The following is a 27,774-nucleotide window of genomic DNA, read 5'->3' as shown; positions in this document are numbered from 1 at the left end:
TCTGCCCTGCTTCGGATATGTCTTGTCTCTCCAATGTCGACGAGGTTTGGCACATAGACATGTTTGGCACATATATTTGAGCATGCAGAACAAATTTGGGATGATTTGGAGGTGGTGGAAAAAACCACCTTTTCTACAAAAACTAGCTTAAGTGAGACCAAATGGTCCCTCGTGTTTAAGCATGATTTTTTTGACCTTCTCTAAATCATCTCTAATTTTGCACACTTGATATCTTGCACAAACATAGCTTGGTTTTCAAGGTTTTACAATTTTTATTTTTTTGCATTTATACTGCCATGCAGACTAACTGATCAAAACATTGGTCTACACCTTAAAGGAGCATTGTAGGATACATTTTTTTTGAATTTATTTCATAGCCATGTTTGGCACATCTATTTGAGCATGTAGAACAAATTTGGGATGATTTGGAGGTGGTGGAAAAAATCACATTTTCTACAAATACTGGCTTAAGTGAGACCAAATGGTCCCTTGTGTTTAAGCGTGATTTCTTCGACCTCCTTTAAATCACCTCTAATTTTGCACACTTGATATGTTGCACAAACATAGCTAGGTTTTCAAGGTTTTACAATTTTTATTTTTAACAAAAAATTTATACTGCCCTGTAGACTGACTAATCAAAACACCGGTCTACACCTTAAGGTGGCTTTGTAGGATACATTTTTTTTCAAATTTATTTCATAGACATGTTTGGCACATATATTTGAGCATGTTGAACAAATTTGGCATGATTTGGAGGTGGCGAAAAAAATCACTTTTTCTATAAAAACTGGCTTAAGTGAGACCAAATGGTCCCTCGTGTTTAAGCGTGATTTTTCCAACCTCCTCTAAACCACTTCTAATTTTGCGCACTTGATATGTCACCGTTACTATAGTTAGGTTTTCAAGGTTTTTCAATTTATTAATTTTGTTTTGAATTTATAATGCCTTGTAGACTGACTGATCAAAATATCGGTCTACAACTTAAGGGATCATTGTAGGTTATATTTTTTCCAAATTTCCTTCATAGCCTTGTTTTACACATCTATTTGAGCATGCAGAATAAATTTGGGGTGATTTGTAGGTGGTGGAAAAAATCACCTTTTTACAAAACTGGCGTAAGTGTATTTTCTTCAATTCTTCAATTGGAGAGTATGGATGACTGATGTATTTTTTTGGATTTATCGGTAATGTTTCTTCGGGAGCGAAATATAATTCCTGCAGTACATCTATTTCCAAATTTTCTCGTGCAAAATAAATGAGCTACATGCTGGCCACGAAGAAACCATGATTCTTGAGGTTGCACATCAAAAACTTACACAGAAAATGCAAACGAAATATCCCAAACTCATACTGTTACAATGGAGTGGACCACCAAATAGATAAGTCATACATTATGAGAAAATCACTGACTAACTGACAGAATGAATTATATTTTAGAGACAAGGTCACATGGTGCTAGACATAGACAACAATGCACACGCCAACATCAGGTTGATCGTCGACGTAATTCCTGTCCGACCGTGCGCACAATGTTGTAGCTATCATAGTTCTGCTTCAAGATCCTACATAGAAGGATATAATTAATGCCATAGAATATATTTGGACACGTGCAAACATTAAATTACGACATATTAGATACCTCTATCAATTTGGCGCACGTACGTCGATTGTGACCATCTGTATCATGACAATAGCTACATCTACCCTGTGATCTTGTCTTCTTCATCTTTGCCTGTAGCCTTTTCTTCGGAGCACCTCGGCCTGGCACATGCACGGGATCCAGAACCTTATCGAAACCTTCACCATCAAGGTTAGCCGATTGTGGCATCAATGGGCCATACCTAATGTTGTCACCCTAAGCATTAGTTGACACCTTGCTATCAGCTTGTTCACTTGTTGATCCCTTGCAAACATCTTGTCCTTTCAAAACACTTTTTACATGCTGAAACGCCTCATCAGAGTGGCATGCTTTGAAACATGCTGCGTGACTAAAATTCCTTACCTTACGGTACATTTGTAGGGTTGCAGAGTATTCATACATCTCGCTCTCTCTGGTCGGTGTGAATGCACATTTTGCACTCATTGTCCACCTAGTGGGAACACAACACATGGGCAGTGTTTCTTCTTGTAAAATTCCCAATATGTAAAATATGTGGGAACATGGTGTGCCTGTGCATTCCAATTTGCGGCAAGAACAACTGATACTGCGAAGCGGACCTTCCTTCGACTCCGTGCGCACTTTGATAATTTTATCCATTCTTTCCTTCTTAGACACAACGTATGTGGTAACTTCTGCTGCATCAAGTACCTCTCTGATCTCACATTTTCTTACAACATTTATGCTCCATAAGACCAACTTAAACACAACAAGAGTGAAAACTTTTGCGGCATGTTTCTCAAGACTTGAAGCATTTTCCTCGGTGAATGGAACGGACTGCAAGGCCTCGATGTCTTGGAGAGCCTCGTTCAAGCGTCGCGACGCAAGGCAATGCTCATAGTGCTCTAGCATTTGAAACAACATCATCTTAGCCTCAAGATGCGTATGTAGCACCGAGTTTGAACTCTCACTCCACTGATTGCTGCTCAATCCTAGGAAACAACGCCCCTCAAGATATGGAGCACACCACAGTTTTCTCATCTTATACATCTGATGCAGCCAGGAGTCCTCACTTGTTACTTTATTCTGTTGTAAGAACTGTAACCATTTTCTCTCATGCTCTTCAATGGAAGATGTATCATATATGAAAAATCTGAATTCCTCCTTTACCTCGTCATCATGCAGATGACGTGCAATGTTTTGCTGAATGTGCCATATACAGAGCCTATGGTTTGAGTCAGGCCACACCACCCTGATTGCTCTCTGCATTGCAAGGTCCCCATCGGTGATCACAGATATAGGATACTTCTGTCCCGTAGCATCAGAAAAGGTCCATAACATCCACTCGTATGCCTGACTTGTTTCATGTGAAATGACACCACATGCAAAAATAACATCCACTCGTATGCCTGACTTGTTTCATGTGAAATGACACCACATGCAAAAATAACAGTGCTGCGATGGTGATTCAACCCGACAAACGGCACAAATGGTAGATTGTACTTATTGGTTCTGTATGTGCTATCAAAAAGAATAACGTCTTTGAAAGCCTCGTAGTCGATGCGGGATTGACTATCACACCAGAACAGTCCCTTCAGATGGGCAGCTTCATCAACCAAGTACCTGAAGAAAACATCTGAATCTCGCTCTTGCCTCGCCACCATGTGATTGATGACCGTTTGAGCATCCCCGGAAGCAATTGATTCCTGCTTGTTAGCATGGTAGAAATTGTAAATGTCCCTCATAATGCATCCAACCTCATTGTATCCACCGTATTGCATGCACATAATATCCATAATATGGTGTTTTTTGATCCCAGATTTTTCCATGTCTGCAATGTCTGCTTTCTGCTCATCGCTAATTCTTTTGTGTAAATGCAAAAGACACAACAGATTCCGTGGGGCTAGAGGATGGTGGTGTTCATCGATGAAATCCTTCACAAACTACTGACATGTTTCCTCTTGTCTTGTAATCATCAATTTAGCTTTACACCCTACACGGGTTATACTCCGTGGCCTCCTTTTTCTATCTTCCATCTTCCTCTTCATGTGCTTCTCTTCACGAACCCCTTCACGACTGCACACAAATTTCCTTAAAATTATATGGCAGTTGGATCCATCTCACTCGACATAGCTTCTCCAGACACTAAAACCTTTCTCAAGACCATATTTGTTATAGAATCTATAACCTTCATCCTCACTATTAAACATCTTGTTGGCAATATGATAGTACTCCAGCATTGACTCATGACTTACATCCGCCATGTCTTCCGGCATCACCATTCAGATGAATAAAAATGCATGCAAAATCCAGTATGAAATCTTGCGTGGAATTTTAAACTTTGCTCCTTATACATGTTATGGCAAGCAATCATAAATGTCCATAAACTAGATCCCCCATAAACTAGTGAAGCGACCATGGATGATGAAAAATTCTAAATTGAATTGCATGCACTAGGGAAACCTAAATCGATGATGACTAAACAAATATAAGTAGGAAGTGCAGGCTACGAATCAAAGTAAGTTGAGATTCGGGCGATTCATACCTCAGGATGCAAGTCCGGAAGTGATGGGATTGACGGGGGGCGCGAGTTCCTATAGCGCCGCCGCCGTCGTCGCCGACACTGCCGCCGCAGATGTCAGGCCTTAATCTTCTTCCTGCCGCCGGGCACGTCTTTTATAGTGAAGAGGACGAGGAGGAGGACTAGGACGACGTCGACGGCAGTGAATTGGTTCCTCTCGCCGGGCTCGTCGATCAGAAGGAAGAGGACGACAACGAGGACTTGACCTACTGGATCTAGACGTGGTTCTGGTCGTGGACGTGATCGGTTGAAAGCACAATATTTTACCCTGGACCATTATGCCCTTCTGTGATTAAACTAATTAGGTTTATTCATTTTTAATCCCCCACCAGATCGGACGGCTAATAAAAATCGGAGGGGGCAAGTACTCGAAAGTACTCCCAGTACTACCCCAATCACCGTAAAGGAGCTCTCATACATAACTACGACCTGAGACATATGGATACAAGGAAACGCTAGTGAGTTTGTAAATGATGATGCAACATTCCAATACAGCTATTAATAGACAAATTCACAATCCATCGAATTCCCCCTTTCTTAGAAACAACATTACAAGTAGACACCAGCAAGTGAAACCTTTTCTTGAAACTGCACGTCCCAATCTGATAAACGAGCTGGAGCCTTGTGTAACTCCAGCCAGCGGCAGAGCTATGTTGAGGCCGGGGGGGGGGGGGGGCACTGCCCCCCACCCTTGGGATATTCTCTGAAGAATTTTTTTCTGCAGCGGGAAATTAGAACCCGTATTCGAAAAAGTACAAAAGTGAAATAGCAATTCAGATGCCTATGGAACCGTCAAATGAAACTAGGATTCTTTAGTCCCTTGATTGAGTTTGTTCCCCTTGATTAAGCTCATAAGAATTGAGATGGCTGAATAAAGCTTACCGGGCTCTGCATGTGAAACTCGGCGCTAGCTCCTAGCAGCAGAGAACCGTCCTGGGCCATCCCGGCAGCACAGGAAGAAGACCCCCATGACAATAGGCGAAACCACTGCCCGTGCCACCACAATGCCGAGTACAACGGCTTGCACGGCACGTGACTTTTGGAAGATCTCCATCCATGTGTTGTGTTCCGGGGACTGTCCATGTATCCCACTCTAGCAGATTGATGTGCGTTGGACCGCCAAAGCTGCGCTATACTATAGCAGTATAGCACCCGCTACCAGCGGTCGGGTGGCTCACGCTCCCCTCTCACGGGCAAGAAGATGATACTGCGACGTCATAGTGAAAGATCAAATTAAATCAACGACTACATTATCAAGGCATTGAGATGACGGTGGGCATTCCCCATGAGAAGCGATCGACCTAGGAACTTATAATTTTCATTTTTATTGCTATTGTCCAGAAAACATTTTTCTTGGTTTTACTGAACACCATGTAAAATCCCTCGGAAACAATCCGTTCACAGCGCAATTCAGTTGCTTGGGTGATTGGGACAAAGTGATTGAGGGAGAGGACCACATGGACCTTTAAGGGTAACCCGGTTCTATTAGCTCCATACGATGGTTTCACCAAGCCGACCTTGATTGGTTTATTCAACTATATGATGATTGGCAATCCATAACCCAATTCTATTAGGGTAACACAGGTACACCTTCTAAGAAGCATCCTCCTCATCCTCTACTTTTCTGCTAAACGGCGTTCCAAAAGTTTAGTTCAGCATCAACGTGACCTCACGCAGGGTGATCCGCTATTGCCGCTTCTGTTCATCCTGGCCATTGACCCACTTCATAGGTTGATCGTCAAAGCCACTAAATTGGATATTTTCGACGATCTGCCAGCCCTGCGGCTTGCTGCTGCTGACGAAACCTCGTGTGGAAGCCAGTCACCGTCAGCCTTTTTTTGTTTTTTAGTAAAGGTCACAATCAATTTTCTTTTTTTAGGAATAGGTTACCGTTACCTTTTTTTTGAGACATGACACCCTTTATTAATTGTGAAGGTTCATACGAATTAATATAAATAATCTTGGGCAAATCTAGGAGCCAAACATGACGCCCGGTAGAGAGAGAGGATACCGCTTTGGCGAGGTTATGGGCAATTGGGCATCAACATTAAAGTGGCGATTTGCATGAATAAATTAACATCTCGGAACAAACTCCATTGAAAGTTGATCTCCCATAAGATCTGGGTGTCAGCAGTGGCGGAGCTTAGTGAGGGCCATCCTGGGCCATCAGCCCTTCGAGGTCAAGCGCAAGGGCAAGCAAAAGTGCGCGTGGGCCGCAACCTGCTAAGCAGAATTTGGGGTGGGGCCCATTGGGGTGGGGCGAAGCCCTCGTTCCTCTTCCCTTCCCAGCCAAAAAATAAAATAAAATCAATACCCTCGTCTCGGGCGAAGTCATCGTGGTCGTCGGCGGCGGCGCCATGAACGTGTTCGCGGGGGGTGGCGGCGGCGAGGGACGACGTGGGGGCGCTGCTGGAGCTGACGCCGCACAAGATGGCGGTGTGCCACCTCGTGCAGGTCTTCTCGCCGTCGTTCCCCTGCCAGTAGGTCGCCCACCACAACCGCCTCGGCCTCTTCCTCTTCTCCCTCGCCCGCGTACGTTCCTCTCGCTCCTATGCTGGTGTCCCCTTTCACTCTTGCCCATGTGCTCTCACTCGGTGCTACCATTTGATCTGGCCATGTGTTAGTCCTGTGGGGATTAGCATTACCATTCTCTCTAAATTAACCCCGCTTCATACATACGGTAATTAGCGGCCAAATGTAGAATGGACCGCTCAACCTCTGCGCGTGGAGCGCCAATCAGTGTCTAGCATTCAGTGAAGCATCAGTTCCCTCATTTTCGGAAAGAGTTAAGCATCTGTTGTTTGCCTGCCTGTTCACTCCATTTTGTTATTACAATTTCTCAGGAGCTGTTATGTTTTGTATGATGAGCTTGACAGCTGATTCGGCCACATTCTCACTGATACACTATGGCCTTGGGAATGGTATGTGCAGTTTGGCTTTGGCTTGAGAGGATCGATGCTCGTTGATACATTTGTCATTGTTCGATTGCATGTAGTTTGTCTACTGTTTTTGATATCTACGGGTATATGTTGCCAAGTTTGTGGCCTTGTGTATATTGCATTGTAGCTTCCCTTTTCTCGTCTCCCTCTCCAGTGCAACATTTTCACTCATAGATGTCTTAACCCATACTTTATTCTTCTTGCAGTCATGTGAGGATTTTCTGGAACTACCGCTGGAAGAGCTTTTAAGGCAGTTGAAGGCGGTAGATGATTTAGTTAATGGCTAGCTCTGTGAGCAGTTGACAACCGCACTAGCTAGGCTCAACTCACCAGACGATTTGTTCGACTTTTTTGATAAGCTAAGAGGCGAGGTTCACAGTATGGATGGATTTTGTAGTCCTTGGTATTTCCTTCTTAATATATGACTCCGAAATAGACAGCTTACCCTGCAGTATTTTTCGCCAGCTCGCTTCACCAGATGGTGGAAATGTGGAAGATGAATTTCTGGACCCTAATAGTCAGCTTGGAGTTTTCCTTCGAAGCTGTATACTGGCCTTCAATTCAATGACTTTTGAGGTGCTACAAGTAGAATACTGTATTCACAGCCCTTTATTTTGATATTTGTATGCCACTCTTTTGATTTTTTATTGTCAGGACCAGAACCAAGGTACTACTGAAGAGAAGACAGAAGCAGAAGATTCAGTTAACCAACGGCCCAGATGCAAGAAGATCAACGGCTCGGATGAATCCTCGCGTCTCCTACCAGATTAAATGCAACCACTGTAATGTAACCGTTACTACAGTTACAACCGTTGAGCTGTCTTCGTCCTTATAACATGTAGCTCGAGAAGTCTCTGGTCAAGTCGATATTTTCTCCAATTCATAGCTTAGCTTAGAACCCTAGATTCTGTACTGCTAAGATGGGGTATCTTACCTCCGATCTACCTCAAACTTGTACCAAATATTCTTGTTCTTGACTCGGTGAGTGATGAAATGAGTAGATCGAGCGATTCCCCCTGAATTGGTGCTTACAAAGGTATCATAGCAACATGTTTGTCCTCGGCGAAGGAGGACGGCAGCGATTCGAGCAGCGGAGAGCAGGAGGTTGGGATCTCTCGTAAAATCCCTCTCGTCCCTCCCTATTCGTGGCGACGGTGTGTTAAGGTGGCGGCGACACGGCGGCAGTGAAATTCGGGCGTAGATACTTGAGTCCGAGACGGTTGCTAGGAGAAATTCTCCTGGTGGTAAAATTCCGGTCTCTGCAGGGATCCATGCATCAAGGAGTCGCGGGAGGTGATTCGGGTCGGTAGGCATCGGTAGCAGGTCGAAAACATGGCGGACACAAGAGCAAAGGTGCAGATCACCGTCGATAGAGTGGAGAAAGAAGTGGCCCATCTGTGGGCTGAAATAGAAGGACTCCAAGATTTTCGACAGGAAGTAAAACAGTTGCGGGCAGAAATGGTGACTATGCCTAAGGTGGAGGCCAAGTTGGCTGATATGAATTCAGAGATTCGGAAAACATTACAACAAATTCTTCAGGAACTGTCCTGGGGAAATCAGAAAACAGAGGTAGTGTCACCGAGTGTTCCACCCCCGGTGTGTACAGGGACAGCGAGGGCCAGTATACCTCCTGCCATTCCTATATCAGATACAACAAGTGAGGATCAACAGCCAGTGAACAGAAATTTACATCAAGAGTTTAACAACAAAGCAAGTGTTCCAATGAGAAAATTGTCAAAAGTAACAGTTGGTATATCACATACAAAACTGTTCACAGAAAGCACAAGAGTGCACACAGAGAAACAACACGACATACAGGGATAGCAACAATTCAGGTTAACTCCAAAAAGTACAAGTGTAGCAGTTCAGGCACATCCCTTGGAATATTCTGGTAACAGTGGATATTTTGCTCCCATAACCGCCCCACTGTACAACCCAATTCCTACATACAATCCTATTACAGGACAGTACATCAGTATGTCAACTTTTGGTTGCTCTCAACCACTAGTATATCAAGCAGTTGGAAACATATATAATGCTCAGAGAAATCAGCATGCCACTCAGCTGGGAGGTCCTTATTTTGTTGAAGTTGTGTTAAAAGGACGTAGGCTGGAAATACCACTGTTTAGTGGGGAAGATCCAATTGGATGGCTAATTGCTTGTGAAAAGTTCTATGACATGTTTGGCACTCCTTATGATCAGTCGGTCAATTTGGCTACAGGTCATTTACAAGGAAGAGCATCTAACTAGTTAAAGAATATTTGTGTTCCTTGGTAGATGATAACATGGCAACAGTTTTGCCAGCTGATAGCTGATAGGTTCTCTGAAGCAAGTGTGCATGAAGTAGTGGAACTTCTCAAGAATATACAATAACACACAACAATAGCTCAGTATATAGATGAATTTGAGCACTGTGTGGCATTGGTTAAGAGAGATCACCCCTGTTTACAGGAAAATTTTCTACTCAGTTGATTTATTGGAGGATTAAAAGCTGACATCAAACATGAGGTTTGTGGACAAAAACCCACAGGAATTATTGAAGCTTATTTGTATGCCAAGGTGTATGGGAAAGCTGCAGCAACAAGAAAAGTGTTTCCTTCTTCAGGATATAAATCAAGATCATACTCAAACAATGCCATACAGTCAAACCCTCCACTACAAGTGCAAGTTCCTAATCAGGAAAAGTACTCAGTACCTTTTCCTAAAGATGCAAGAGCATGCTGGTACAGTAGAGAACCTTGGTCAAGACAACACAAATGTAAAATTGGGAAAAACCTTGCACATACTACAAGAAGTAGATGCTGAAGCTGATAGTGATGACACTGAGGGGGTGAATGTTCCTCAACAAGCTTATCATACGGCCCCAAACACACTAGATAAAGAGAAAAAAAATCCTCAGAGCAGCATACCAAAATCGTCACAAGCTATGCATATCTCAGGAAATGCTACAGAGGGAACTACATGACCAAATACCTTTGCTCTCATTGTGGAGATTGCTGGAAAGAAAGCTACAACATTGTTTGACAGTGACTCTTCAGATACCTTCATGAGCAAAGAGTTTGCAATTAAAAGCAATTGCTACCAGCAACCAATGCAACCAAGAAAAGTGACTGTAGTAGGGGGAGGGCAACTGCTATCCCTATCCAAAGTTCTAGAGTTAAATTTGAAAATTCAGGGCCACACTTTCAACAGCAGTTTCAAAGTGTTAGACCTTGCTTCTTATGATATTATCATAGGAGCAGATTGGATATATCAATATAGTCCAATCTGTTTGGACTTGGTGGAAAGAATCTTAATTGTGACCAAACAATGACAGCCAGTAACTTTGTTTGACCACACACTCCCCAAGAAGAAGTGTATTGTATCATCAACAAAAATGGAGAAATTGTTACAAAAGGGAGTAATGGGATATATTCTAAAAGTGCATGAAATTGAAACAGAACACAACTAACATTCCCAACCTCCTCCTAGAGCACTTCAACCGTTGTTACAAACTTTTGCTGATGTGTTTGAACAGTCACAACAACTTCCCCAAAAAAGGGACCTCCAAATCTGAGACCCTACAGAGTTCCACATTACCAGAAAGCTGCTATGGAGGAGATTATCAGCAGCTCATTAAAAAAGGAGAAATACAAGAAAGTTTCAGTCCTTTTTCCTCTCCAGCTATCATGGTCAGAAAGAAAGATGGGGCTAGAGATTGTGTGTGGATTACAGAGAATTAAATGTTGTTGCTGTGAAGAACAAGTTTCCAATGACAATCATTGAAGATTTGTTGGATGAGATGCATGGAGCAAGAATTTTCTCCAAACTGGATCTGAGATCAGGGTACCATCAAAATCTAATGGCTCCTGAAGATATCCATAAAACAACATTTAGAACTCACATGGGCCACTATGAGTATACAGTAGTTCCATTTGTTCTATCATGCGGTCCAGGAACATTTCAAAGTGTCATGAACAAAGTAGTTGAGGAAGTTAATGAAATAGAAAAACCCAAGTTCCTATTGGTCTTCTTTGATGATATGTTGATCTTTAGTAATTCAATGGAAGATCACATAAGACATGTAGAAAAGACTCTCACAGCACTAAGGAAACATCAGTTATATGCCAAGTTATCCAAATGCACTTTTGCTACTGATCAAGTAGCATATCTAGGACACATTATTTCAGTTGAAGGAGTAGCAACAGACCCTGGAAAAATCCAAGCAGTATTGCACTGGGAGGAAGCTGAAAATGTGTCCCAGCTAAGAGGATTTTTTGGGCTTAACTGGATATTACAGAAGGTTTGTCAAAAACTGTGGGCAAATCTATTGACCACTACATGATATGCTAAAGAAAGATGCATTTCAGTAGGGTCCTACACAAAGTCAAGCTTTTCAACTGTTGAAACAGACAATGACAAGCTGCCCAGTTTTAGCAATGCCAAATTTTTCCCTGCCCTTCACCATTGAAGTTGATGCATGTGCAACAGGGCTTGGAGCAGTCCTCATGCAGAAAGGAAGGCCACTTGCTTTTTTCAGTAAAAGCTTAGGACCAAATCTGCTGCTCAATCGATTTATGAAAAAGAAGCTATGGCTATCTTAGAAGCTTTAAAAAAGTGGAGGCATTATGTCTGGGGAAATTCCTTAATAATCAAGACAGACCAACACTCTTACATACATGATAACACAGAGGTTGACAGAAGGATTCCAACACAAGCTACTATTGGAACTGCTGGAATATGATTATACCATAGAATACAAGAAAGGAAAAGAAAATGTAGTAGCAGATGCTCTGTCCAGGAAACAAAATCCTAGCAGCTCTTGTTGCACCAGCATGACTGTGGTAGTTCCAATATGGACTGAAGATGTTAAAAAGAGCTACCAACAAGATCATGACAGCGCCAATCTGTTGGAAATATGCCCTAGAGGCAATAATAAATTAGTTATTATTATATTTCCTTGTTCATGATAATCGTTTATTATCCATGCTATAGTTGTATTGATAGGAAACTCAGATACATGTGTGGGTACATAGACAACACCATGTCCCTAGTAAGCCTCTAGTTGACTAGCTCGTTGATCAATAGATGGTTACAGTTTCCTGACCATGGACATTGGATGTCGTTGATAACGGGATCACATCATTAGCAGAATGATGTGATGGACAAGACCCAATCCTAAGCCTAGCACAAAGATCGTGTAGTTCGTATGCTAAAGCTTTTCTAATGTCAAGTATCTTTCCTTAGACCATGAGATTGTGCAACTCCCGGATACCGTAGGAATGCTTTGGGTGTACCAAACGTCACAACGTAACTGGGTGGCTATAAAGGTGCACTACAGGTATCTCCGAAAGTGTCTGTTGGGTTGGCACGAATCGAGACTGGGATTTGTCACTCCGTGTAACGGAGAGGTATCTCTGGGCCCACTCGGTAGGACATCATCATAATGTGCACAATGTGACCAAGGGGTTGATCACGGGATGATGTGTTACGGAACGAGTAAAGAGACTTGCCGGTAACGAGATTGAACAAGGTATCGGCATACCGACGATCGAATCTCGGGCAAGTATAATACCGCTGGACAAAGGGAATTGAATACGGGATCGAATGAGTCCTTGACATCGTGGTTCATCCGATGAGATCATCGTGGAACATGTGGGAGCCAACATGGGTATCCAGATCCCGCTGTTGGTTATTGACCGGAGAACGTCTCGGTCATGTCTACATGGTTCCCGAACCCGTAGGGTCTACACACTTAAGGTTCGATGACGCTAGGGTTATAAAGGAAGTTTGTATGTGGTTACCAAATGTTGTTCGGAGTCCCGGATGAGATCCCAGACGTCACGAGAAGTTCCGGAATGGTCCGGAGGTAAAGATTTATATATGGAAAGTTGTTGTTCGGGTTCCGGGAAAAGTTTGGGTTTTTTCGGTATTGTACCGGGAAGCTTCCAGAAGGTTCCGGAGGATTCCGGAGGGGTCCGGAGGTCCGGAAATTGTTCCACCACGTCCAATACAGTAGCATGGGCTGTAGGGGGGCGCCCTAGCCTTAATGGGCCAGGGGCACCAGCCCCCCCAAGGCCCATGCGCATGGGAGAGGGGAAACCCTAAGGGGAAGGGCCTCCACTTGACTTGGGAGGCACTCCTCCCCCCCTTGGCCGCCGCCCCCTCCTCAGATTGGATCTGAGGGGGCCAGCCCCCCTCTCCCTTGCCCCTATATATATGTGGGGGGTGGGAGGGCAGCCGCACCCCAAGTCCTGGCGCAGCCCTCCCCCTCTTCCAAGTACTCCTCCTCTCCCGCGGTGCTTGGCGAAGCCCTGCAGGATTGCCACGCTCCTCCATCACCACCACGCCGTTGTGCTGCTGCTGGATGGAGTCTTCCTCAACCTCTCCCTCTCTCCTTGCTGGATCAAGGCATGGGAGACGTCATCGGGCTGTGCGTGTGTTGAACGCGGAGGTGCCGTCCGTTCGGCACTAGGATCTCCGGTGATTTGGATCACGACGAGTACGACTCCTTCAACCCCGTTCTCTTGAACACTTCCGCTTAGCGATCTACAAGGGTATGTAGATGCACTCTCCTTCCCCTCGTTGCTGGTTTCTCCATAGATAGATCTTGGTGACACGTAGGAAAATTTTGAATTTCTGCTACGTTCCCCAACAGTGGCATCATGAGCTAGGTCTATTGCGTAGATTCTTTGCACGAGTGGAACACAAAGTAGTTGTGGGCATTGATTTTGTTCAATATGCTTACTGTTACTAGTCCAATCTTGTTTCGACGGTATTGTGGGATGAAGCGGCCCGGACCGACCTTACACGTACACTTACGTGAGACAGGTTCCACCGACTGACATGCAGTCGGTGCATAAGGTGGCTAGCGGGTGCCAGTCTCTCCCACTTTAGTCGGAACGGATTCGATGAAAAGGGTCCTTATGAAGGGTAAATAGCAATTGGCATATCACGTTGTGGTTTTTGCGTAGGTAAGAAACGTTCTTGCTAGAAACCCATAGCAGCCACGTAAAACATGCAAACAACAATTAGAGGACGTCTAACTTGTTTTTGCAGGGTATTCTATGTGATGTGATATGGCCAAAAAGAATGTGATGAATGATATGTGATGTATGAGATTGATCATGTTCTTGTAATAGGAATCACGACTTGCATGTCGATGAGTATGACAACCGGCAGGAGCCATAGGAGTTGTCTTTATTTATTGTATGACGTGCGTGTCATTGAACAACGCCATATAATTACTTTACTTTATTGCTAACCGGTAGCCATAGTAGTAGAAGTAATAAGTTGGCGAGACAACTTCATGGAGACACGATGATGGAGATCATGATGATGGAGATCATGGTGTCATGCCGGTGACGATGATGATCATGGAGCCCCGAAGATGGAGATTAAAAGGAGCAAAATGATATTGGCCATATCATGTCACTTTTTGATTGCATGTGATGTTTATCATGTTTATGCATCTTATTTGCTTAGAACAACGGTAGTAAATAAGATGATCCTTCATTAAAATTTAAAGAAAGTGTTCCCCCTAACTGTGCACCATTGCGAAAGTTCGTCGTTTCGAAGCACCACGTGATGATCGGGTGTGATAGATTCTTACGTTCACATACAACGGGTGTAAGCCAGATTTACACACGCGAAACACTTAGGTTGACTTGACGAGCCTAGCATGTACAGACATGGCCTCGCAACACAAGAGACCGAAAGGTCGAGCATGAGTTGTATGGTAGATACGATCAACATGAAGATGTTCACCGATGATGACTAGTCCGTCTCACGTGATGATCGGACACGACCTAGTTGACTCGGATCATGTAATCACTTAGATGACTAGAGGGATGTCTATATGAGTGGGAGTTCATAAGATGAACTTAATTATCCTGAACATAGTCAAAAGACCGTTTGCAAATTATGTCATAGCTCGCGCTTTAGTTCTACTATTTTAGATATGTTCCTAGAGAAAATTTAGTTGAAAGTTGATAGTAGCAATTATGCGGACTGGGTCCATGAACTGAGGATTGTCCTAGTTGCTTCGTAGAAGGCTTATGTCCTTAATGCACCGCTCAGTGTGCAGAACCCCAAACGTCGTCTATGGATGTTGCGAACATCGGACATACAAGTTTTGATAACTACGTGATAGTTTAGTTAAACGGTTTAGAGTTGAGGCACCAAAGATGTTTTCGAAACATCGCGGAACATATGAGATGTTTCGAGGGCTGAAATTGGGATTTCAGGCTCATGCCCACGTCAAGAGGTATAAGACCTCCGACGATTTTCTTAGCCTGCAAACTAAGGGAGAAAAGCTCAATCGTTGAGCTTGTGCTTAGATTGTCTGAGTGTAACAATCACTTGAATCGAGTGGAGTTGATCTTCCAGATGAGATAGTGATGTTTCTCCAAAGTCATTGCCACCAAGCTGCTAGAGCTTCGTGATGAACTATAACATATCAGGGATAGATATGATGATCCTTGAGGTATTCGCGATGTTTGACACCGCGAAAGTAGAAATCAAGAAGGAGCATCAATTGTTGATGGTTGGTGAAACCACTAGTTTCAAGAAGGGCAAGGGCAAGAAGGGATACTTCATGAAATGGCAAATCAGCTGCTGCTCTAGTGAAGAAACCCAAGGTTGAACCCAAACCCGAGACTAAGTGCTTCTGTAATAAGGGGAACAGCCATTGGAGCAGAATTACCCTAGATACTTAGTAGATGAGAAGGCTGGCAAGGTCGATAGAAGTATATTGGATATACATTATGTTAATGTGTACTTTACTAGTACTCCTAGTAGCACCAGGGTATTAAGATACCGGTTCGGTTGCTAAGTGTTAGTAACTCGAAATAAAAGAGCTACGGAATAAACGGAGACTAGCTAAAGGTGAGCTGACGATATGTGTTGGAAGTGTTTCCAAGTTTGATGTGATCAAACATCGCACGCTCCCTCTACCATCAAGATTAGTATTAAACCTGAATAATTGTCATTTGGTGTTTGCGTTGAGCATAGACATGATTGGATTATGTCTATCGCAATACGGTTATTCATTTAAGGAGAATAATGGTTACTCTATTTATTTGAATAATACCTTCAATGGTCTTGCACCTAAAGGAATGGTTTATTGAATCTCGATCGTAGTGATACACATTTTCATGCCAAAAGATATAAGATAGTAATGATAGTACCACTTACTTGTGGCACTGCCATGTAAGTCATATTGGTATAAAACGCATGAAGAAGCTCCATGTTGATGGATCTTTGGACTCACTCGTTTTTGAAAAGTTTGAGACATGCGAACCATGTCTATTGGTGTATACGCATGAAGAAACTCCATGCAGATGGATCGTTTGGACTCACTTGATTTTGAATCACTTGAGATATGCAAATCATACCACATGGGCAAGATGACTGAAAAGCCTCGTTTTCAGTAAGATGGAACAAGATAGCAACTTGTTGGAAGTAACACATTTTGATGTGTGCAGTCCAATGAGTGCTGAGGCATGCAGTGAATATCGTTATGTTCTTACTTCACAGATGATTCGAGTAGATGTTGAGTATATTTACTTGATGAAACACAAGTCTGAATTATTGAATGGTTCAAGTAATTTCAGAGTGAAGTTGAAGATCATTGTGACAAGAGGATAAAATGTCTATGATATGATCATAGAGATGAGTATCTGAGTTACGAGCTTTGGCACGCAATTAAGACATTGTGGAAATTGTTTCACAATTAATACCGCCTGGAACACCATAGTGTGATGGTGTGTCCGAACATCATAGTTGCACCCTATTGGATATGGTGCGTACCATGATGTCTCTTATCGAATTACCACTATCGTTCATGGGTTAGGCATTAGAGACAACCGCACTCACTTTAATAGGGCACCACGTAATTCCGTTGAGACGACACCGTTTGAACTATGGTTTGGAGAAACCTAAGTTGTCGTTTCTTAAAAGTTTGGGGCTGCGACGCTTATGTGAAAAAGTTTCAGGTTGATAAGCTCGAACCCAAAGCGGATAAAATGCATCTTCATAGGACACCCAAAACAGTTGGGTATACCTCCTAATTCAGATCCGAAAGCAATAGGGATTGTTTCTTGAATCGGGTCCTTTCTCGAGGAAAGTTTGTCTCGAGAATTGAGTGGGAGGATGGTGGAGACTTGATGAGGTTATTGAACCATCACTTCAACCAGTGTGTAGCAGGGCACAGGAAGTTGTTCCTGTGGCACCTACACCAATTGAAGTAGAAGCTTATGATAGTGATCATGAAGCTTTGGATCAAGTCACTACCGTACCTCGTAGGGTGACAAGGATGCGTACTACTTCAGAGTGGTACGGTGATCCTGTCTTGAAGGTCATGTTGCTAGACAACAATGAACCTACGAGCTATGGAGAAGCGATGGTGGGCCCAAATTCCGACAAATGGTTAGAAGCCATGAAATCCGAGATAGGATCCATGTATCAGAACAAAGCATGGACTTTGGTGGACTTGCCCGATGATCGGCAAGCCATTGAGATAAATGGATCTTTAAGAAGAAGACGGACGTGGACGGTAATGTCACCGTCTATGAAGCTCGACTTGTGGCGAAGAGTTTTTCACAAGTTCAAGGAGTTGACTACGATGAGATTTTCTCATCCGTAGCGATGCTTAAGTCCGTCGGAATCATGTTAGCATTAGCTGCATTTATGAAATCTGGCAGATGGATGTCAAAACGAGTTTCCTTACCAGTTTTCGTAAGGAAAGGTTGTATGTGATACAATCAGAAAGTTTTGTCGATCCTAAGGATGCTAAAAGGTATGCTGGCTCCAGCGATCCTTCTAAGGACTGGAGTAAGCATCTCGGAGTTGGAATGTACACTTTGATGAGATGATCAAAGATTTTGGGTTTATACAAAGTTTATGAGAAACTTGTATTTCCAAAGAAGTGAGTGGGAGCACTATAGAATTTCTGATGAGTATATCTTGTTGACATATTGATGGTCAGAAATGATGTAGAATTTTCTATAAAGCATATAGGGTTATTTGAAAAGTGTTTTTCAAGTGAAAACCTGGATTAAGCTACTTGAACATTGAGCATCAAGATCTATGAGGATAGATCAAAAACGCTTAATGGTACTTTCAAGTGAGCACATACCTTGACATGATCTTGAAGGTGTTCACGATGGATCAGTCAAAGAAGGAGTTCTTGCCTGAGTTGTAAGGTATGAAGTTCAGAGTTAAAGCTCAACCATGGCAGAAGAGAGAGAAAGGACGAATGTCGTCCCCTATGCTTCAGACGTACGCTCTATAGTATGCTATGCTGTGTACCGCACCTGATGTGTGCCTTGCTACATATCTGGCAAGAAGGTACAAAGGTGATCAAGGAGTGGATCACCAGATAGCGGTCAAAATTATCCTTAGAGGAATAAGGATATGTTTCTTGATTATGGAGGTGATAAAGAGTTCGATGTAAAGGGTTACGTCGATGCAAGCTTTAACACCTATCCGAATGACTCTGAGTAGAAAACCGGATACGTATAGTGGAGCAACCATTTGGAATAGTTCCAAGTGGAGCGTGGAAGCAGCATTTACAATATGACCTAGAGATTTGTGAAGTACATACGGATCTGAATGTTGCAGACCCGTTGACTAAAACCTCTCTTACAAGCAAAACATGATCAAAACCCAGAACTCATTGAGTCTTAATCACATGATGATGTGAACTAGTTTAGTGACACTAGTAAACTCTTTGGATGTTGGTCACTGTGAGTGTTAAACACATGGCGATGTGAACTAGATTATTGACTCTAGTGCAAGTGGGAGACTGTTGGAAATATGCCCTAGAGGCAATAATAAATTAGTTATTATTATATTTCCTTGTTCATGATAATCGTTTATTATCCATGCTATAGTTGTATTGATAGGAAACTCAGATACATGTGTGGGTACATAGACAACACCATGTCCCTAGTAAGCCTCTAGTTGACTAGCTCGTTGATCAATAGATGGTTACAGTTTCCTGACCATGGACATTGGATGTCGTTAATAACGGGATCACATCATTAGCAGAATGATGTGATGGACAAGACCCAATCCTAAGCCTAGCACAAAGATCGTGTAGTTCGTATGCTAAAGCTTTTCTAATGTCAAGTATCTTTCCTTAGACCATGAGATTGTGCAACTCCCGGATACCGTAGGAATGCTTTGGGTGTACCAAACGTCACAACGTAACTGGGTGGCTATAAAGGTGCACTACAGGTATCTCCGAAAGTGTCTGTTGGGTTGGCACGAATCGAGACTGGGATTTGTCACTCCGTGTAAACGGAGAGGTATCTCTGGGCCCACTCGGTAGGACATCATCATAATGTGCACAATGTGACCAAGGGGTTGATCACGGGATGATGTGTTACGGAACGAGTAAAGAGACTTGCCGGTAACGAGATTGAACAAGGTATCGGCATACCGACGATCGAATCTCGGGCAAGTACAATACCGCTAGACAAAGGGAATTGTATACGGGATCGATTGAGTCCTTGACATCGTGGTTCATCCGATGAGATCATCGTGGAACATGTGGGAGCCAACATGGGTATCCAGATCCCGCTGTTGGTTATTGACCGGAGAACGTCTCGGTCATGTCTGCATGGTTCCCGAACCCGTAGGGTCTACACACTTAAGGTTCGATGACGCTAGGGTTATAAAGGAAGTTTGTATGTGGTTACCGAATGTTGTTCGGAGTCCCGAATGAGATCCCGGACGTCACGAGGAGTTCCGGAATGGTCCGGAGGTAAAGATTTATATATGGAAAGTTGTTGTTCGGGTTCCGGGAAAAGTTTGGGTTTTTTCGGTATTGTACCGGGAAGCTTCCAGAAGGTTCCGGAGGATTCCGGAGGGGTCCGGAGGTCCGGAAATTGTTCCACCACGTCCAATACAGTAGCATGGGCTGTAGGGGGGCGCCCTAGCCTTAATGGGCCAGGGGCACCAGCCCCCCCAAGGCCCATGCGCATGGGAGAGGGGAAACCCTAAGGGGAAGGGCCTCCACTTGACTTGGGAGGCACTCCTCCCCCCCTTGGCCGCCGCCCCCTCCTCAGATTGGATCTGAGGGGGCCAGCCCCCCTCTCCCTTGCCCCTATATATATGTGGGGGGTGGGAGGGCAGCCGCACCCCAAGTCCTGGCGCAGCCCTCCCCCTCTTCCAAGTACTCCTCCTCTCCCGCGGTGCTTGGCGAAGCCCTGCAGGATTGCCACGCTCCTCCATCACCACCACGCCGTTGTGCTGTTGCTGGATGGAGTCTTCCTCAACCTCTCCCTCTCTCCTTGCTGGATCAAGGCATGGGAGACGTCATCGGGCTGTGCGTGTGTTGAACGCGGAGGTGCCGTCCGTTCGGCACTAGGATCTCCGGTGATTTGGATCACGACGAGTACGACTCCTTCAACCCCGTTCTCTTGAACTCTTCCGCTTAGCGATCTACAAGGGTATGTAGATGCACTCTCCTTCCCCTCGTTGCTGGTTTCTCCATAGATAGATCTTGGTGACACGTAGGAAAATTTTGAATTTCTGCTACGTTCCCCAACAGTGGCATCATGAGCTAGGTCTATTGCGTAGATTCTTTGCACGAGTGGAACACAAAGTAGTTGTGGGCATTGATTTTGTTCAATATGCTTACCGTTACTAGTCCAATCTTGTTTCGACGGTATTGTGGGATGAAGCGGCCCGGACCGACCTTACACGTACACTTACGTGAGACAGGTTCCACCGACTGACATGCACTTGGTGCATAAGGTGGCTAGCGGGTGCCAGTCTCTCCCACTTTAGTCGGAACAGATTCGATGAAAAGGGTCCTTATGAAGGGTAAATAGCAATTGGCATATCACGTTGTGGTTTTGCGTAGGTAAGAAACGTTCTTGCTAGAAACCCATAGCAGCCACGTAAAACATGCAAACAACAATTAGAGGACGTCTAACTTGTTTTTGCAGGGTATGCTATGTGATGTGATATGGCCAAGAAGAATGTGATGAATGATATGTGATGTATGAGATTGATCATGTTCTTGTAATAGGAATCACGACTTGCATGTCGATGAGTATGACAACCGGCAGGAGCCATAGGAGTTGTCTTTATTTATTGTATGACCTGCGTGTCATTGAACAACGCCATGTAATTACTTTACTTTATTGCTAACCGGTAGCCATAGTAGTAGAAGTAATAGTTGGCGAGACAACTTCATGGAGACACGATGATGGAGATCATGATGATGGAGATCATGGTGTCATGCCGGTGACGATGATGATCATGGAGCCCCGAAGATGGAGATCAAAAGGAGCAAAATGATATTGGCCATATCATGTCACTATTTGATTGCATGTGATGTTTATCATGTTTATGCATCTTATTTGCTTAGAACGACGGTAGTAAATAAGATGATCCCTCATTAAAATTTCAAGAAAGTGTTCCCCCTAACTGTGCACCGTTGCGAAAGTTCGTCGTTTCGAAGCACCACGTGATGATCGGGTGTGATAGATTCTTACGTTCACATACAACGGGTGTAAGCCAGATTTACACACGCGAAACACTTAGGTTGACTTGACGAGCCTAGCATGTACAGACATGGCCTCGAACACAAGAGACCGAAAGGTCGAGCATGAGTCGTATGGTAGATACGATCAACATGAAGATGTTCACCGATGATGACTAGTCCGTCTCACGTGATGATCGGACACGGCCTAGTTGACTCGGATCATGTAATCACTTAGATGACTAGAGGGATGTCTATCTGAGTGGGAGTTCATAAGATGAACTTAATTATCCTGAACATAGTCAAAAGATCTTTGCAAATTATGTCATAAGCTCGCGCTTTAGTTCCACTGTTTAGATATGTTCCTAGAGAAAATATAGTTGAAAGTTGACAGTAGCGATTATGCGGATCAGTAGAAAGCTTATGTCCTTAATGCACCGCTCAGTGTGCTGAACCCCAAACGTCGTCTGTGGATGTTGCGAACATCGGACATACACGTTTTGATAACTACGTGATAGTTCAGTTAAACGGTTTAGAGTTGAGGCACCAAAGACGTTTTCGAAACATCGCGGAACATATGAGATGTTTCGAGGGCTGAAATTGGGATTTCAGGCTCGTGCCCACGTCAAGAGGTATAAGACCTCCGACGATTTTCTTAGCCTGCAAACTAAGGGAGAAAAGCTCAATCGTTGAGCTTGTGCTCAGATTGTCTGAGTGCAACAATCACTTGAATCGAGTGGGAGTTGATCTTCCAGATGAGATAGTGATGTTTCTCCAAAGTCATTGCCACCAAGCTGCTAGAGCTTCGTGATGAACTATAACATATCAGGGATAGATATGATGATCCTTGAGGTATTCGCGATGTTTGACACCGCGAAAGTAGAAATCAAGAAGGAGCATCAATTGTTGATGGTTGGTGAAACCACTAGTTTCAAGAAGGGCAAGGGCAAGAAGGGATACTTCATGAAACGGCAAATCAGCTGCTGCTCTAGTGAAGAAACCCAAGGTTGAACCCAAACCCGAGACTAAGTGCTTCTGTAATAAGGGGAACAGCCACTGGAGCAGAATTACCCTAGATACTTGGTAGATGAGAAGGCTGGCAAGGTCGATAGAAGTATATTGGATATACATTATGTTAATGTGTACTTTACTAGTACTCCTAGTAGCACCAGGGTATTAAGATACCGGTTCGGTTGCTAAGTGTTAGTAACTCGAAATAAAAGAGCTACGGAATAAACGGAGACTAGCTAAAGGTGAGCTGACGATATGTGTTGGAAGTGTTTCCAAGTTTGATGTGATCAAACATCGCACGCTCCCTCTACCATCAAGATTAGTATTAAACCTGAATAATTGTCATTTGGTGTTTGCGTTGAGCATAGACATGATTGGATTATGTCTATCGCAATACGGTTATTCATTTAAGGAGAATAATGGTTACTCTATTTATTTGAATAATACCTTCAATGGTCTTGCACCTAAAGGAATGGTTTATTGAATCTCGATCGTAGTGATACACATTTTCATGCCAAAAGATATAAGATAGTAATGATAGTACCACTTACTTGTGGCACTGCCATGTAAGTCATATTGGTATAAAACGCATGAAGAAGCTCCATGTTGATGGATCTTTGGACTCACTCGTTTTTGAAAAGTTTGAGACATGCGAACCATGTCTATTGGTGTATACGCATGAAGAAACTCCATGCAGATGGATCGTTTGGACTCACTTGATTTTGAATCACTTGAGATATGCAAATCATACCACATGGGCAAGATGACTGAAAAGCCTCGTTTTCAGTAAGATGGAACAAGAAAGCAACTTGTTGGAAGTAACACATTTTGATGTGTGCAGTCCAATGAGTGCTGAGGCATGCAGTGAATATCGTTATGTTCTTACTTCACAGATGATTCGAGTAGATGTTGAGTATATTTACTTGATGAAACACAAGTCTGAATTATTGAATGGTTCAAGTAATTTCAGAGTGAAGTTGAAGATCATTGTGACAAGAGGATAAAATGTCTATGATATGATCATAGAGATGAGTATCTGAGTTACGAGCTTTGGCACGCAATTAAGACATTGTGGAAATTGTTTCACAATTAATACCGCCTGGAACACCATAGTGTGATGGTGTGTCCGAACATCATAGTTGCACCCTATTGGATATGGTGCGTACCATGATGTCTCTTATCGAATTACCACTATCGTTCATGGGTTAGGCATTAGAGACAACCGCACTCACTTTAATAGGGCACCACGTAATTCCGTTGAGACGACACCGTTTGAACTATGGTTTGGAGAAACCTAAGTTGTCGTTTCTTAAAAGTTTGGGGCTGCGACGCTTATGTGAAAAAGTTTCAGGTTGATAAGCTCGAACCCAAAGCGGATAAAATGCATCTTCATACGACACCCAAAACAGTTGGGTATACCTCCTAATTCAGATCCGAAAGCAATAGGGATTGTTTCTTGAATCGGGTCCTTTCTCGAGGAAAGGTTTGTCTCGAGAATTGAGTGGTAGGATGGTGGAGACTTGATGAGGTTATTGAACCATCACTTCAACCAGTGTGTAGCAGGGCACAGGAAGTTGTTCTTGTGGCACCTACATCAATTGAAGTGGAAGTTTATGATAGTGATCATGAAGCTTCGGATCAAGTCACTACCGTACCTCGTAGGGTGACAAGGATGTGTTCTACTTCAGAGTGGTACGGTGATCCTGTCTTGAAGGTCATGTTGCTAGACAACAATGAACCTACGAGCTATGGAGAAGCGATGGTGGGCCCAAATTCCGACAAATGGTTAGAAGCCATGAAATCTGAGATAGGATCCATGTATCAGAACAAAGCATGGACTTTGGTGGACTTGCCCGATGATCGGCAAGCCATTGAGATAAATGGATCTTTAAGAAGAAGACAGACGTGGACGGTAATGTCACCGTCTATGAAGCTCGACTTGTGGGGAAGAGTTTTTCACAAGTTCAAGGAGTTGACTACGATGAGATTTTCTCATCCGTAGCGATGCTTAAGTCCGTCGGAATCATGTTAGCATTAGCTGCATTTATGAAATCTGGCAGATGGATGACAAGACGAGTTTCCTTACCAGTTTTCGTAAGGAAAGGTTGTATGTGATACAATCAGAAAAGTTTTGTCGATCCTAAGGATGCTAAAAGGTATGCTGGCTCCAGCGATCCTTCTAAGGACTGGAGTAAGCATCTCGGAGTTGGAATGTACACTTTGATGAGATGATCAAAGATTTTGGGTTCATACAAAGTTTATGAGAAACTTGTATTTCCAAAGAAGTGAGTGGGAGCACTATAGAATTTCTGATGAGTATATCTTGTTGACATATTGATGGTCAGAAATGATGTAGAATTTTCTATAAAGCATATAGGGTTATTTGAAAAGTGTTTTTCAAGTGAAAACCTGGATTAAGCTACTTGAACATTGAGCATCAAGATCTACGAGGATAGATCAAAAACCACTTAATGGTACTTTCAAGTGAGCACATACCTTGACATGATCTTGAAGGTGTTCACGATGGATCAGTCAAAGAAGGAGTTCTTGCCTGAGTTGTAAGGTATGAAGTTAAGACTTAAAGCTCGACCATGGCAGAAAGAGAGAAAGGACGAAGGTCGTCCCCTATGCTTTAGACGTAGGCTCTATAGTATGCTATGCTGTGTACCGCACCTGATGTGTGCCTTGCACATATCTGGCAAGAGGTACAAAGGTGATCAAGGAGTGGATCACCAGATAGCGGTCAAAATTATCCTTAGAGGAATAAGGATATGTTTCTCGATTATGGAGGTGATAAAGAGTTCGACGTAAAGGGTTACGTCGATGCAAGCTTTAACACCTATCCGAATGACTCTGAGTAGCAAACCGGATACGTATAGTGGAGCAACCATTTGGAATAGCTCCAAGTGGAGCGTGGAAGCAGCATTTACAATATGACCTAGAGATTTGCGAAGTACATACGGATCTGAATGTTGCAGACCCGTTGACTAAAACCTCTCTTACAAGCAAAACATGATCAAACCCAGAACTCATTGAGTCTTAATCACATGATGATGTGAACTAGTTTAGTGACACTAGTAAACTCTTTGGATGTTGGTCACATGGGATGTGACTTAGTGTTAATCACATGGCGATGTGAACTAGATTATTGACTCTAGTGCAAGTGGGAGACTGTTGGAAATATGCCCTAGAGGCAATAATAAATTAGTTATTATTATATTTCCTTGTTCATGATAATCGTTTATTATCCATGCTATAGTTGTATTGATAGGAAACTCAGATACATGTGTGGGTACATAGACAACACCATGTCCCTAGTAAGCCTCTAGTTGACTAGCTCGTTGATCAATAGATGGTTACAGTTTCCTGACCATGGACATTGGATGTCGTTGATAACGGGATCACATCATTAGCAGAATGATGTGATGGACAAGACCCAATCCTAAGCCTAGCACAAAGATCGTGTAGTTCGTATGCTAAAGCTTTTCTAATGTCAAGTAGCTTTCCCTTAGACCATGAGATTGTGCAACTCCCGGATACCGTAGGAATGCTTTGGGTGTACCAAACGTCACAACGTAACTGGGTGGCTATAAAGGTGCACTACAGGTATCTCCGAAAGTGTCTGTTGGGTTGGCACGAATCGAGACTGGATTTGTCACTCCGTGTAAACGGAGAGGTATCTCTGGGCCCACTCGGTAGGACATCATCATAATGTGCACAATGTGACCAAGGGGTTGATCACGGGATGATGTGTTACGGAACGAGTAAAGAGACTTGCCGGTAACGAGATTGAACAAGGTATCGGCATACCGACGATCGAATCTCGGGCAAGTATAATACCGCTGGACAAAGGGAATTGAATACGGGATCGAATGAGTCCTTGACATCGTGGTTCATCCGATGAGATCATCGTGGAACATGTGGGAGCCAACATGGGTATCCAGATCCCGCTGTTGGTTATTGACCGGAGAACGTCTCGGTCATGTCTGCATGGTTCCCGAACCCGTAGGGTCTACACACTTAAGGTTCGATGACGCTAGGGTTATAAAGGAAGTTTGTATGTGGTTACCAAATGTTGTTCGGAGTACCGGATGAGATCCCGGACGTCACGAGGAGTTCCAAAATGGTCCGGAGGTAAAGATTTATATATGGAAAGTTGTTGTTCGGGTTCCAGAAAAAGTTCGGGTTTTTTCGGTATTGTACCGGGAAGCTTCCAGAAGGTTTCGGAGGATTCCGGAGGGGTCCGGAGGTCCGGAAATTGTTCCACCACGTCCAATACAGTAGCATGGGCTGTAGGGGGACGCCCTAGCCTTAATGGGCCAGGGGCACCAGCCCCCCCAAGGCCCACGCGCATGGGAGAGGGGAAACCCTAAGGGGAAGGGCCTCCACTTGACTTGGGAGGCACTCCTCCCCCCCTTGGCCGCCGCCCCCTCCTCAGATTGGATCTGAGGGGGCCGGCCCCCCTCTCCCTTGACCCTATATATATGTGGGGGGTGGGAGGGCAGCCGCACCCCAAGTCCTGGCGCAGCCCTCCCCCTCTCCCAAGTACTCCTCCTTTCCTGCGGTGCTTGGCGAAGCCCTACAGGATTGCCACGCTCCTCCATCACCACCACGCCGTTGTGCTGTTGCTGGATGGAGTCTTCCTCAACCTATCCCTCTCTCCTTGCTGGGTCAAGGCATGGAAGACGTCATCGGGCTGTGCGTGTGTTGAACGCGGAGGTGCCGTCCATTCGGCACTAGGATCTCCGGTGATTTGGATCACAACGAGTACGACTCCTTCAACCCCGTTCTCTTGAATGCTTCCGCTTAGCGATCTACAAGGGTATGTAGTGTTGGGGAACGTAGCAGAAATTCAAAATTTTCCTACGTGTCACCAAGATCTATCTATGGAGAGACCAGCAACGAGTAGAAAGAGAGTGCATCTACATACCCTTGTAGATCGCTAAGCGGAAGCGTTCAAGTGAACGGGGTTGATGGAGTCGTACTCGTCGTGATTCAAATCACCGATGATCAAGTGCCGAACGCACGGCACCTCCGCCTTCAACACACATACAGCCCGGTGACGTCTCCCAAGCCTTGATCCAGCAAGGAGAGAGGGAGAGGTTGAGGAAGACTCCATCCAGCAGCAGCACAACGGCGTGGTGGTGGTGGAGGAGCATGGCAATCCTGC

General features: G+C 43.9%; 1 pseudogene; it reads left to right on the top strand.

The window, feature by feature from the left end:
* The first annotated feature begins 6,535 nt into the window (after nt 1-6,535).
* The window catches only part of LOC123139583 (anaphase-promoting complex subunit 5-like), a 48,638-nt pseudogene continuing 27,399 nt past the window's right edge, over nt 6,536-27,774 (top strand).

This window comes from Triticum aestivum, chromosome 6B (assembly GCF_018294505.1).
Source record: "Triticum aestivum cultivar Chinese Spring chromosome 6B, IWGSC CS RefSeq v2.1, whole genome shotgun sequence".
Taxonomy (NCBI): Eukaryota; Viridiplantae; Streptophyta; class Magnoliopsida; order Poales; family Poaceae; genus Triticum; species Triticum aestivum.
The sequence above is the reverse complement of the archived record's forward strand: the minus strand, read 5'-3'. Positions and strand labels throughout refer to the sequence as shown.